Here is a 10,893-nt window from a genome sequence, read left to right on the forward strand (position 1 = left end):
GCTGTGGAGAGCTCTGTGTGTGTTGCAGTGTCCTCTGCAGGTAGGAGTGTGGCTGTGGAGGGCTTTGTGTATGTTGATGTGCCGTCGCGGGTATGAGTGTGGCTGGGGAGGGCTCTGTGTCTGTTGCTGGGGCATCTGCAGGTATGAGTGTGGCTGTGGAGGGCTCTGTGTCTGTTGTCGTGGTGCCGGGGGTATGATAGGGGTCAAGGAATAGTTAGGGGGTGAGTGTGTGCATGTGTATTTGAGTTTTTTGGATGTTTTGTGTTTATGTGTGGTGCTTGTGTCTGATGAACTGTGTGTATGCTCAGGTGTGCGTGTGCTTGGGATAGGAATAGGAATAGGGAATTTGGATGGGGAAGGGGCAGGAGGTGGGGTGAAAGGTTGGGATGGGTGGCGGGATACTGTGAGGTAGGAGGCCAGAGCCTGAAAAGATCTCTGTAGACAAGACATTGCAGTGTGAATGCCTTTAGGCAACTATCTGTGTCAGCTGGTCGCATTGCCCCTGAATGGCATTCAGGACTGTATTCTGACCCGCATAGTTGCTCCTCAGGAGGCCAATAGCTTCCTCACTCATGGCAGTAGGGCTAAAAGGGGCATGAGCAGGGGCTGAGGTGCCTGGAGTGAAGGAGATCACTCCACTCTTAGGGAAGTGGGAATGGCGAACTTGTAGGAGGACAACAGGAAGGGTGGTGATGTAACTAGGGGTGTTGGGCAAGGATGAAGGTGGTAATAATCTTGTTGGGTCCGCCAACCCTCAGGAGTGTCTACCGTAAGATGACTCACATGATGACACACTTGAGCTGCTGTCCTCCGATGCACTCCTCACACCCTTCTGGTCACTGGATTTCTCTGTGTCTCACATCCAATGTTCAGAACCACTGTGACCAGCTGTTTCCCCAACGACGCTGACCCCTTTTCCTCTACTTGCCCTGGATTTATATGAAATGACATGTAACATGGGTTTATTGCAACTGAGTTTCCACACCTGACCATCACAAATCAACACTAAACATAACATACCAGCTTCATGGTTCACTCTACAGGCTTCACATTTAGCATGGGCACATGCATGCATGCTGCATATCTTACAAACAGTTGGATCCACTCATGTCAACCTCAGTCAAGCCCAAATACACTGATGAAATTGTGTACACTCCATCCTTATTTACATACTAGGATAGTTGATCTCCTTGCATACTTTGGCAATTGTAGTATACCATTGTAACAAAAATTTGAGCAAATAAGATGGATCCAAGTGAGTGATTTCCACAATGCTCACACAAGGCCTAGAGTAAAACAAATCTTACTATTACTCATAACACATCATGATGTCATGAAGGTCAAGTTGAACATGAATGTGCCATCAATGACTGTTGTAGCTGACCTAATATCACGTGTAAAGGCTCATTGCACACTAAGGATACTTTGGACTCCAAATTACATCATATGTCTACAACCTGAAGATTCAAATGAAAGCTGTACACATGTTGTTTAGCTATGTATCACACTAAGCAGATAAAGTTCCTTGAAAACATTGAGGTCCAAACATGTGGGAGATAGATACTCAGATTTCACACAGCACAGGACTCCATATAGCCATATGCACATCCCCAATCCTGCGTGGTGCAGGTGATGACGCCAGTCATAGATTGTATATTCAGAAGCCAATACAAATTTTTAAGGTTTTGGGTGTCCCTGAACATCTATGGCATGAAAATGTGGGATCACTAGAGTCAAAAGGGGCAGGCACATCACACCACTCTTTGGAATTGCATACTCAGATTGCCTTATAAGCAGAAGTGGCTCGTATGGGGAAAAAGAGGTGGGGGGTGGAACGGGGACAACGGAGATAAAAAGAAATTATAAAAGAGGCACGGAGGAGGGAGAACAACGAAGACAAGAAAATAAAAAAGAAAACGTACCTGCTACGGGTCCTCTGTTCTTCCACTCCTCTCCGCTGCTGCAGGCAGGCATGGCTCCCAGCCTGCCCTGCGGCCAACCCTGAAGCTGCTCTCACATGAGAGCAGCTTCAGGAATGGCCAGAGCACCAATGATGTGTGCTCCAGGGCAGACTGGTAGTCTGTGGCTGCTCGCTTCACCCCAGCAATGCAGCTTGGGTTGGAGAGGGGTCACTGCGCATGTGGTGTTTGGTCGGCCTGAGACCACAGGCCAAAAACCACATTTGCAGTGTAGGTGAAGCCCACCACATTCCCTTTCCAGTGGAAGCCCCACCCCAAGCACTAAAAACGATGAAAAAGGGTTTTAAACCTGTTTTATTATCACTTTATTTTTACATTTTTAAAGTGCTGGTGGGGTCGACCACTGCTTATAAGGATCAGTGTACACACTGACATATGATCTCTCCAGTTCTTAATCTCACTCTCTCATGCACAGCTCCAGTCAGTGAGTGAGTGTTTTGAAACATTATTGCAGATGAATCATCAACTGGCAAATGCACAGTGGCCAACATGTAGGCACTAATAGTGATGGCATCAGTGATATTTGACAATAGCGGTAGGTCATTGATGCATTTTTCCACGATAATTCTCACAGATTTCAACCTACACTAGCGCTGAGCAACGATTAGGTTTGCCAGGTACGCTGCTAGGAAATTTCTGCACTTTTTACTCTAACGTAATTTCCATTCTTTTTAACTTGTGTTTTTAAAATTGCATCATAACCTGATGAAAGTGCCAGGGTTTGACTCTGCAGGATCCGCTTGTAGCAATAATGCTCCACCTCTGGACCTCCCAAACACTCTGATCAATATAAACAGGGTGTTCAAGTGATACGGCGAGGGAAAAAACCCCAAAGGGAAAAACCCGGAAAAGGATGGAAAAGGACCTCTGGGAGGAGAAGCTGTGCTGTCTCAATTCCTCTATATGCCTGAAGCAGTAGTTTTGCAAGGTGCCTTTCTCCCCCCAAGGACTCGAATGAACTGCAGCATTAACCTTCCTTTAGTAACAAACTATACTCGACAGTATAATGTATCCCTCTGGTCACCAAGTCTCGTTAGAAGAAAACAAGAGTTCTGTACGTAAACACCATCACAGTCGTTGCAAAAGAAAATGCAGAAAGGATTATGTCATCCCCCGCTGTAGCCATTAAGACAGAATCCGATTCCCAAAGTACAAAATCAAATACGGCGGGGCGTAGTAACCACCACAGCCACCCGCTTTGATATTTATATTCCAATAGAGGGTAAGCCCATCAGTCACTTCTTTGTGACGGCAATGTGGAGGGAGACCCTCCTGACATTCCGCCACTTGAACCGCACTGAGCCCGAACCTCTCAACGGAACAATTTTCAACAGTGATCACTCGAAGAGTAGATCAACTAAAATAAGATTGTCCGCAGCACTCAAGAGTAGCCTCCTCTGAACACTGCCGGTGAACATAGTACCTGGAACGTGACCGCACGCCTTGGCTTCAGACGCCAACCACCAACCAAAGGATCAGCAACAGGAAAACTCCGGATCGAGAGCCACCGCTCTCGCAGAACAAAATCAGTATCACGTCTCTCTGGCGTAGCCGCGTTATATCTGGCCAACCCGCAAAGGTTCATGGGAATTGTAGTCTCTGCCAATCACTAGGTAGGCGCACTGTACTAAAACCTGACAGTATGTGCTTTAACTCACTTACCAAACGTCGTTGTGTCGGTTCCACGCCCTGTTTCACCGCAGCTGGTGCCGTTTGTTGTGGAGGACTAGCTGAACCAGAAGCACTCCGGCTGACATCAGGGTCACAGGGGGCAGCCTCTTGCCTGCTCGCCAATTCCCTGCTGCATTCACATAAAAGCAGGATGCAGCAGTGGACGCACAGAAAATAGCGGTAGGTCATTGCCACATTTTCCCACGCAAATTTTCCCAGATTGAAAACAACACTAGCACTGATCAACGATTAGGTTTGCCAGGCACACTGCTATATCTCTGCACTTTTTACTCTAACGTAATTTCCATTCTTTTTAACTTGTGGTTTTAAAATTGCATCATAACCTGATGTAAGCGCTTTAACTGACTTACCAAACGTCGTCGTGTCAGTTCCACACCCTGTTCCACCGCGGCTGGTGCCGTTTGTTGTGGAGGGCTGGCTAAACCAGAAGCACTCCTACTGACTTCCGGGTCACAGGGGGCAGGCTCTTGCCTGCGCGCCAATTCCCTGCTGCATTCACATAAAAGCAGGATGCAGCAGTGGACACGCAGTGGGCGTGCCGCCGGCGCGCAGCAGGCACGCCAAAGGCACCCGTCCGTGCCTGGACCGGGCCCAGACTGACATACGCTAACATCTCTTTTCGGAATTTCAATAAAGTTAATTTAAACCCCCCCTGCCATCAGATTGACCCTTCCAAAGAGCCCAAGTCTTGCCCTCACTGCAACACCAATTCTCTTTTCACAAAAACAAAGGCCTGTTCTAAGTATGAATATGTCTCCTGTGGGTATACACCAGTCCTCAAGACATTCATAGGATTGCTCATTACACCCGCTCCCTGATAAAACATAACGTTGAGTTTGCTGAAATACTGTTCGCTCACAAAGTGGATATGGCGTTCGTCACAGAAACTTGGGCAAACAGCACCTCAGATCTTGACCTGGCTTTAGCTATACCTCAAGGTTTCTCTGTTATAAAAAATGACAGACAATCCAAATGGGGAGGAGGTCTAGCGATTATAGTTAACAACTCTCTGGATGTAAAGGGCTCCCCGGCAGGAAGCAGCTCTGATTGTGAGCTGCTTTCCTTCAGAATCACTCAAAGTGCTTACTACACCTTTAATGACACACTACTATACAGACCACCATGAATGAAAAGCAAAAGTAAATTTGGAGAAATTATCAGCCAATAATAGAAGCTAGCACTGACTCAGAGGACTACTGCATACTAGGTGATGTTAACTATCACCTCGAAAACTCAGAAGACCATAACACAGTATTGCTAATAGAGATGATGTCCAACGCCTTGTGGGAAGTTATGCTTCCCACACATAACGCCGGTCACACCCTGGATGGGTTATTTACATCTAACTACCACCTTAAAATACTAGAGGTTATACCAGTACCTTGGTCAGCTCATAGAGCCATCTTATTTACCGTAACCACACATCACATTCCCAGCCCACACATACCACATAAGACATTCAAAAAACACAACTGGAGGAACATGAGCCCCCAACAGCTGCAATGCACTTTAGCATCCTCCAAATCTGACCTGAAACCGGAGGCAAAACTAGCTATAGGTAGTTACTCCAACTGGGACTTGCTGGCACCGGAATAAAGCATTACCATCAAGCGCACAAAGAAATCAGAACCCTGGTTCTGTGAGGCCCTGCGCAAACGGAAGCAGATCTGAAGAAAAGCCGAGCGGCGCTGGAGAAGTAATGGCACAATAGCCGAAAAAGAAATATATTCCCATTCATTGAGCACTTATAAAAAGATGATAATGGACAAGAAAAGTAAATACTACTCAGACAAAATTCAAGAAGCAGGCAACTCCAGGAAAAAACTATTCTCAACTCTGAAAAAACTTCCATAACCACAAAAAACGACACTAGTGTAGCATTCTGCAACCAACTCGCAGGCTACTTTAAGGACAAGGTGGTCACCATTTTCGAATCCCTCACAGATTGGGATGATGGCATGGAAGTCACTCCCTCTACAAACCTCCCATGTGCCACCTGTGTCTTAGACTCCTTTGCTTACCCAGTACTGAACAACTAATGCAGACAATCAAGGCCATAAAATCTGGAGCACCCTCGGACCCATGTCCACCCATGATATTTCACATGGTACCGGACATAATCAGCAAACAACTTTGCAAACTCTACAAAGAAATCATTACATTAGGCGTCTTTCCAGATGCTTGGAAAACGGTGTCAATTCTGCCTTTACTAAAAAAAACTAATTTAGATCCCAGTGATCACAGTAATTACAGACCTATAGCAAGGATCCCTTTCTCGGCCAAAGTACTGGAAAAAATTCTCAACTCCCAACTAACGACATATCTCCTCGGCGGACCTACTGGATCCCTTCCAGTATGGTTTCCGACAAGGGCACGGCACAGAAACTGCCCTGATTGTAGCAGTAGAGGAGATCCAGTCAATATTGGACACAGGAGCCAAGGCCGCCTTGATCCTGTTGGATCTGTCAGCGGCTTTTGACACCGTGAACCATGATATGCTAATGAAATGGATCCAAGAGGCAAGAGTCAAGAATACTGCTCTACAACTGGTCAAATCCTATCTGAACAGCAGACATCAATACGTTCAGGTCGGCGACTCCGGCTCAGAGCATTTTACGCTACCATGTGAGGTGCTGCAGGGCTCTTCGTTGAGTCCTACCCAGTTCAACCTTTATGTGACTCCACTAGCCAACATCATCAGGCAATATGACTTCTTAATAATATCTCACGTGGATGACACACAAATTGTGGTGTCAATTTCAAGCCGCCCTGAAGATACAGCTGATTGCTTTAAACAATGTATGTACCACATAAATCAATGGATGGGGTCGAACTGTCTAAAGCTTAAAGTACCAAAACAGAGGTCCTCTTACTGGCATCAGATACCTGTTTTTGGTCACAGAACTGGTGGGCCCCTAGTATGGGTGCTCACACCTCCCCAAGTAAAAACAAGTGAGTAACTTGGGCATCATTTTGATGACAAAATGTCCTTCCAACACCAGGTCAACAAAGTCGTATTGATGATATTTCTGATTTTAAAATCTATCCCCAAAATACGCACTTTCATCCCCCTTAAAGCAGTAAAAATTCTAGTGACAGTTCTAGCCTTGGCCAGACTGCACTACGGAAACGCCCTATCCTTAGGCCTCCAAAAACAGCACATGGCCAAGCTTCAGCGCGCACAAAATGCCGCCGCCAGAACAATATTGAACATCCCCAAATTCCAGTCCATATCAGAATGCTTGAAGAAACTCCACTGGCTCCCTGTGAAGAAAAGAATAGATTTTAATCTCTTCCATGCTCATGATGGCTCCCGGCCATCTTGAGTCACGGTGGACGTGTGCTGATGACGGCCGGGAGCCGTCATGGCCACGCCCGCGATAGAAATGTTCAGCACTGCGGCGGAATTTGCGTCGCAGCGATGATGTTAACGCCCTATGTCTGGCATACAAAGCATTACATGGAAATGGACCAGCATTCCTGAAACAACATCTCTCCTGGTACCATCCACCAAGACACCTTCGCTCAGCACAGAGCAAACTCCTCCAGACACCAAAATTCAAAAAAGTCAACTGGGCTGGAAGAAGCTTTGTCCTAGGCACAGCGAAACTATGGAACTCGCTCCCAATAAACATCAAAAGCAGTCCAACTCTGCTCGGATTCAGAAAGCTTATAAATACATGGCTCTTTCAAATTAACTTAACTAAATTCACCCACAGCTGAAATTCTGGCACGCACCTCCGCTAAAAGCGCCTAGACGGCCACGGGCATTCTTGCACTATATAAATCTCTCTCACAATCACAATCACAAAGTTTGCACTCTCATTTCACTGTATAACCAGTACTTACCAATGGGAACTATTGTACAGTCAATGCATGCACTGTGAACTCATATCATGACACATGCCATCACATAGGAGACAGTACTGAGGGTGCATCACTCCTCACACAAGAGAGACAAGTTGCCTGTGTGGTACAATTGTCATATAGATTTACTAAGAACATGAGAAGATTAATCATTTCACTCAGCCAGGTGTCTGCTCAAAAGGAGATATGGATATGTGGAAAAAACTCTGCTTTCTTCAAGGTCAGGAAGACAATAGGCATAGCAGCATGTACCTACTACCACACTTACATTAAAAATTACTCATCCTGTGTGTGGCAAATGAGTCACCGCCAACATGGTTGATGGAATGCCTGTCTGTAACACTCAAAGTTGGCAATTTAACATATAAGACTCTGGCCAGGACTCACCCCATGTAGCTGCTGTGGGATCCACAACTGCCCATCAAGCTCCGGGTGGACCACCACCAGTATGCGGAACATCAGGAGGGTCAGGGTCTAGCGCCTGCTCCTTCCATGTTTGGCTGAACCTCCGTGATATTCTGTGTCCAGTGCCGCAGGCCCTCCCGCCTCTTTCTGCAATGGACGCTACCCCGCATAAAGACCCCCAGGGTCTTCACCTTCCGGGCGATGGCTTTCCAAATGGCTTTCTGCTGATAGGCATTGACTTATATCTTTATAGAAACAGATTGTAACTGAAAGTTTGAGGATCACTATCAGCTTGATACACATTTTGTTGACATCTAGCACAAACATTCATCAATAGTAAGCATAATACATGTGTTCATGTCACATGCTAAGCACAAATAAAGCATGGATACACACTTTTGTGGTCATCTGATGTCTTAACTCAACCCTGACCATGACCTACACTGACTGAGACAGCCCACTAAGAACATGTAGGGCAGGGCCATCCTGCATGGAGTGTAATGTGAGGTACCATGACACACAGCACACCATTTGGACCTTCTGAAGGGTAAACTACCTGCGCATGGCTGCCCAGACACATTTATTGGGAGGCCCATTGCATTAATGTATATGGTCCATAGAGGAGAGTACCATAGTATACACAACATCCTAAGACTGAAGACACAATGTAAGGGCTGGTATGTGTGTCACTGAGAGCTCCCTCTCTGGGGGATGTGTGCACATGTGGACTACTTATTGGAATATCCTAGTAATTGTAAATTAATTTGCATGGTTTGTACTGCCATCACAGGACACACTTTTTTACCATATGTGGCACTGTGACAGGGATGACAATCAACATACCATTGTGTGTTAGGGAATATTGTAGCAAAGCAGACGATTCCAATTTCTAAATCTAATCAAAAGTAACCCACTATTTATACTGTTCATGTCCCAGATGTGCTTTAGACCTGTACAATAGAAGTAACACTATTAGAAAAGTATCAAGAGACCTGTGTGAGTGAGGGGACAGTCATTAGTGAGTGACACACATTGACACTGTAGGTCAAAGGAAAGAAGTATCGGGTCAGGGGGTCACTTTAGTCACCATGCCTAATAATATCCATGTAACAGCTATCAGGGCTAATAGTGGGACAGATAACTCTTTCTGGGAACATTAGTCTGTGCATCAGTTCTTCTTCCACAGTAACTCTGGCCCAGACTGCCCACATATCAATGTCAGGCCTTGCTCTCTGCAGGCTACGGGTAATTATACCACATATATCAAATTTCCACCAATTCAATACATTAAAGTGAAACCTCTGCCCATCTGATATGTGAACATTGTTGTATGGCACTCTGAAGGAGTCTGTGAGGTATATCTATCTCCCAGACAACTGTTTACAAAGCCGGATTTGAGCTGAGTGATCTGTGGAACGATACCATTGGCTAACATCCTCCTCAAATGCTTAGAACAGTTTACAGACACGGCTCATTTTGTGAAGACTATACATAACTATGCACATATACCATCATGTTATTAGAGAACTAATTGCTGCTACTATGAACTTGAGCCCTGCATAGATATATGTATTTAACACAAGTACAAATCACCCTTATGACACATTCCAATGGTGGCCTTCTCTCCATAGAGCACAGGGCCCCATAATCCATTACATATGTGTCCTATGTTGGGGCCACATAACATATGCAATCAACATAATGCTTACACTCTGACACTCAGAGGCACATTGTAGCCTATATAACTGGAAAGGAAGCAGTTAAATAAAGACAAATATATATTTGACATAATTACCTGTTCCTCTGGCGAGCCATAGAGCTGAGCATACAGGGGAAGAACCTCATCCACCAGGGTATCCAGCTCCTCTGGAGTGAAGGGACGGGCCCTGTCCCCTGCAATGCATGCCATGATTGCTTCCAGAGCTGGCAAAAAGCATCTTACATAGAGGAGGTGTTGATATCAACAGAATAAGAAGGCAAGTGAGTTATTTTTCCAACTGGCGTGTACATGTACACCATATGCCTGGTCATCATCGTTGGCGCACACAGCCATTGGACCATGACAGTCACTATCCCCAACATTAGCCTATAGCTGTGTTCGCCGTGCATTCAACTGTGCACTCCACGCATACGTTCGACATGTCCTATTAGTAAGGTGATAATAATTCCTATTTGTAGAGCGTGACCCCTAAGGTTTTCAAGGCCCGGAGGGCCACCGGGGAAATTAAGTGAGCTATTGTCCAGAGTAACATGATTCTGAGCTTAGCTGCCGCCAGTGCCAGGGATCGAACCTTGAACCCTGTGCTCTGGAGTAAGCCATTCTGGCCACTACACCACACTTCTCTCAGGTCAGGCATCCGCTATGTTAGAGGTTGGGAAAACTGTATTGGCGACCGTTAAGTGTGTTACCACCACTACAAATTAGGGCAAATATGTTTGCATTTGGAATGCTCTGTTTCCATGTCATGTTCTGTACAAAACGTCATCTGTGTAGTGAATAACTGTACATATAGGCAAAATGTGCATGGTACACTGTACACTGCGGTTGGTGGTATTTCACATGAAATGTTATGCTACTCTCACTATAGTGGGAATTTACATTTCTGAATTGATGATGTGCATATTTCTGTTACAGACCTGTAAAGGCCACCTTGGGAATGACTGGTGGATGTTCAGGATTTGTCAACCATGATGTGAAATGTGTATTACCTCTTGAACCATTAATGTTCAGACAAATGACTTTTGCCGTACTCTTCACGTATGTTGCTCTGCACACTGTGTCCAAAATAAATGTTTGTGTTACTCCTGAGATACGTACAGTGGGAGATGGAGAAGATGCCAAGCTCCAGTGTACAGCCCATTTCCAGACCTTCAGACTGTTGAAGAGCAACATGTGATCAAGAACTTTTGGTTGAATCGCCAAACAATACTGAACTCATGTCATCAGTTG

Source organism: Lissotriton vulgaris, chromosome 7, assembly GCF_964263255.1.
Source record: "Lissotriton vulgaris chromosome 7, aLisVul1.2, whole genome shotgun sequence".
Classification (NCBI taxonomy): domain Eukaryota; kingdom Metazoa; phylum Chordata; class Amphibia; order Caudata; family Salamandridae; genus Lissotriton; species Lissotriton vulgaris.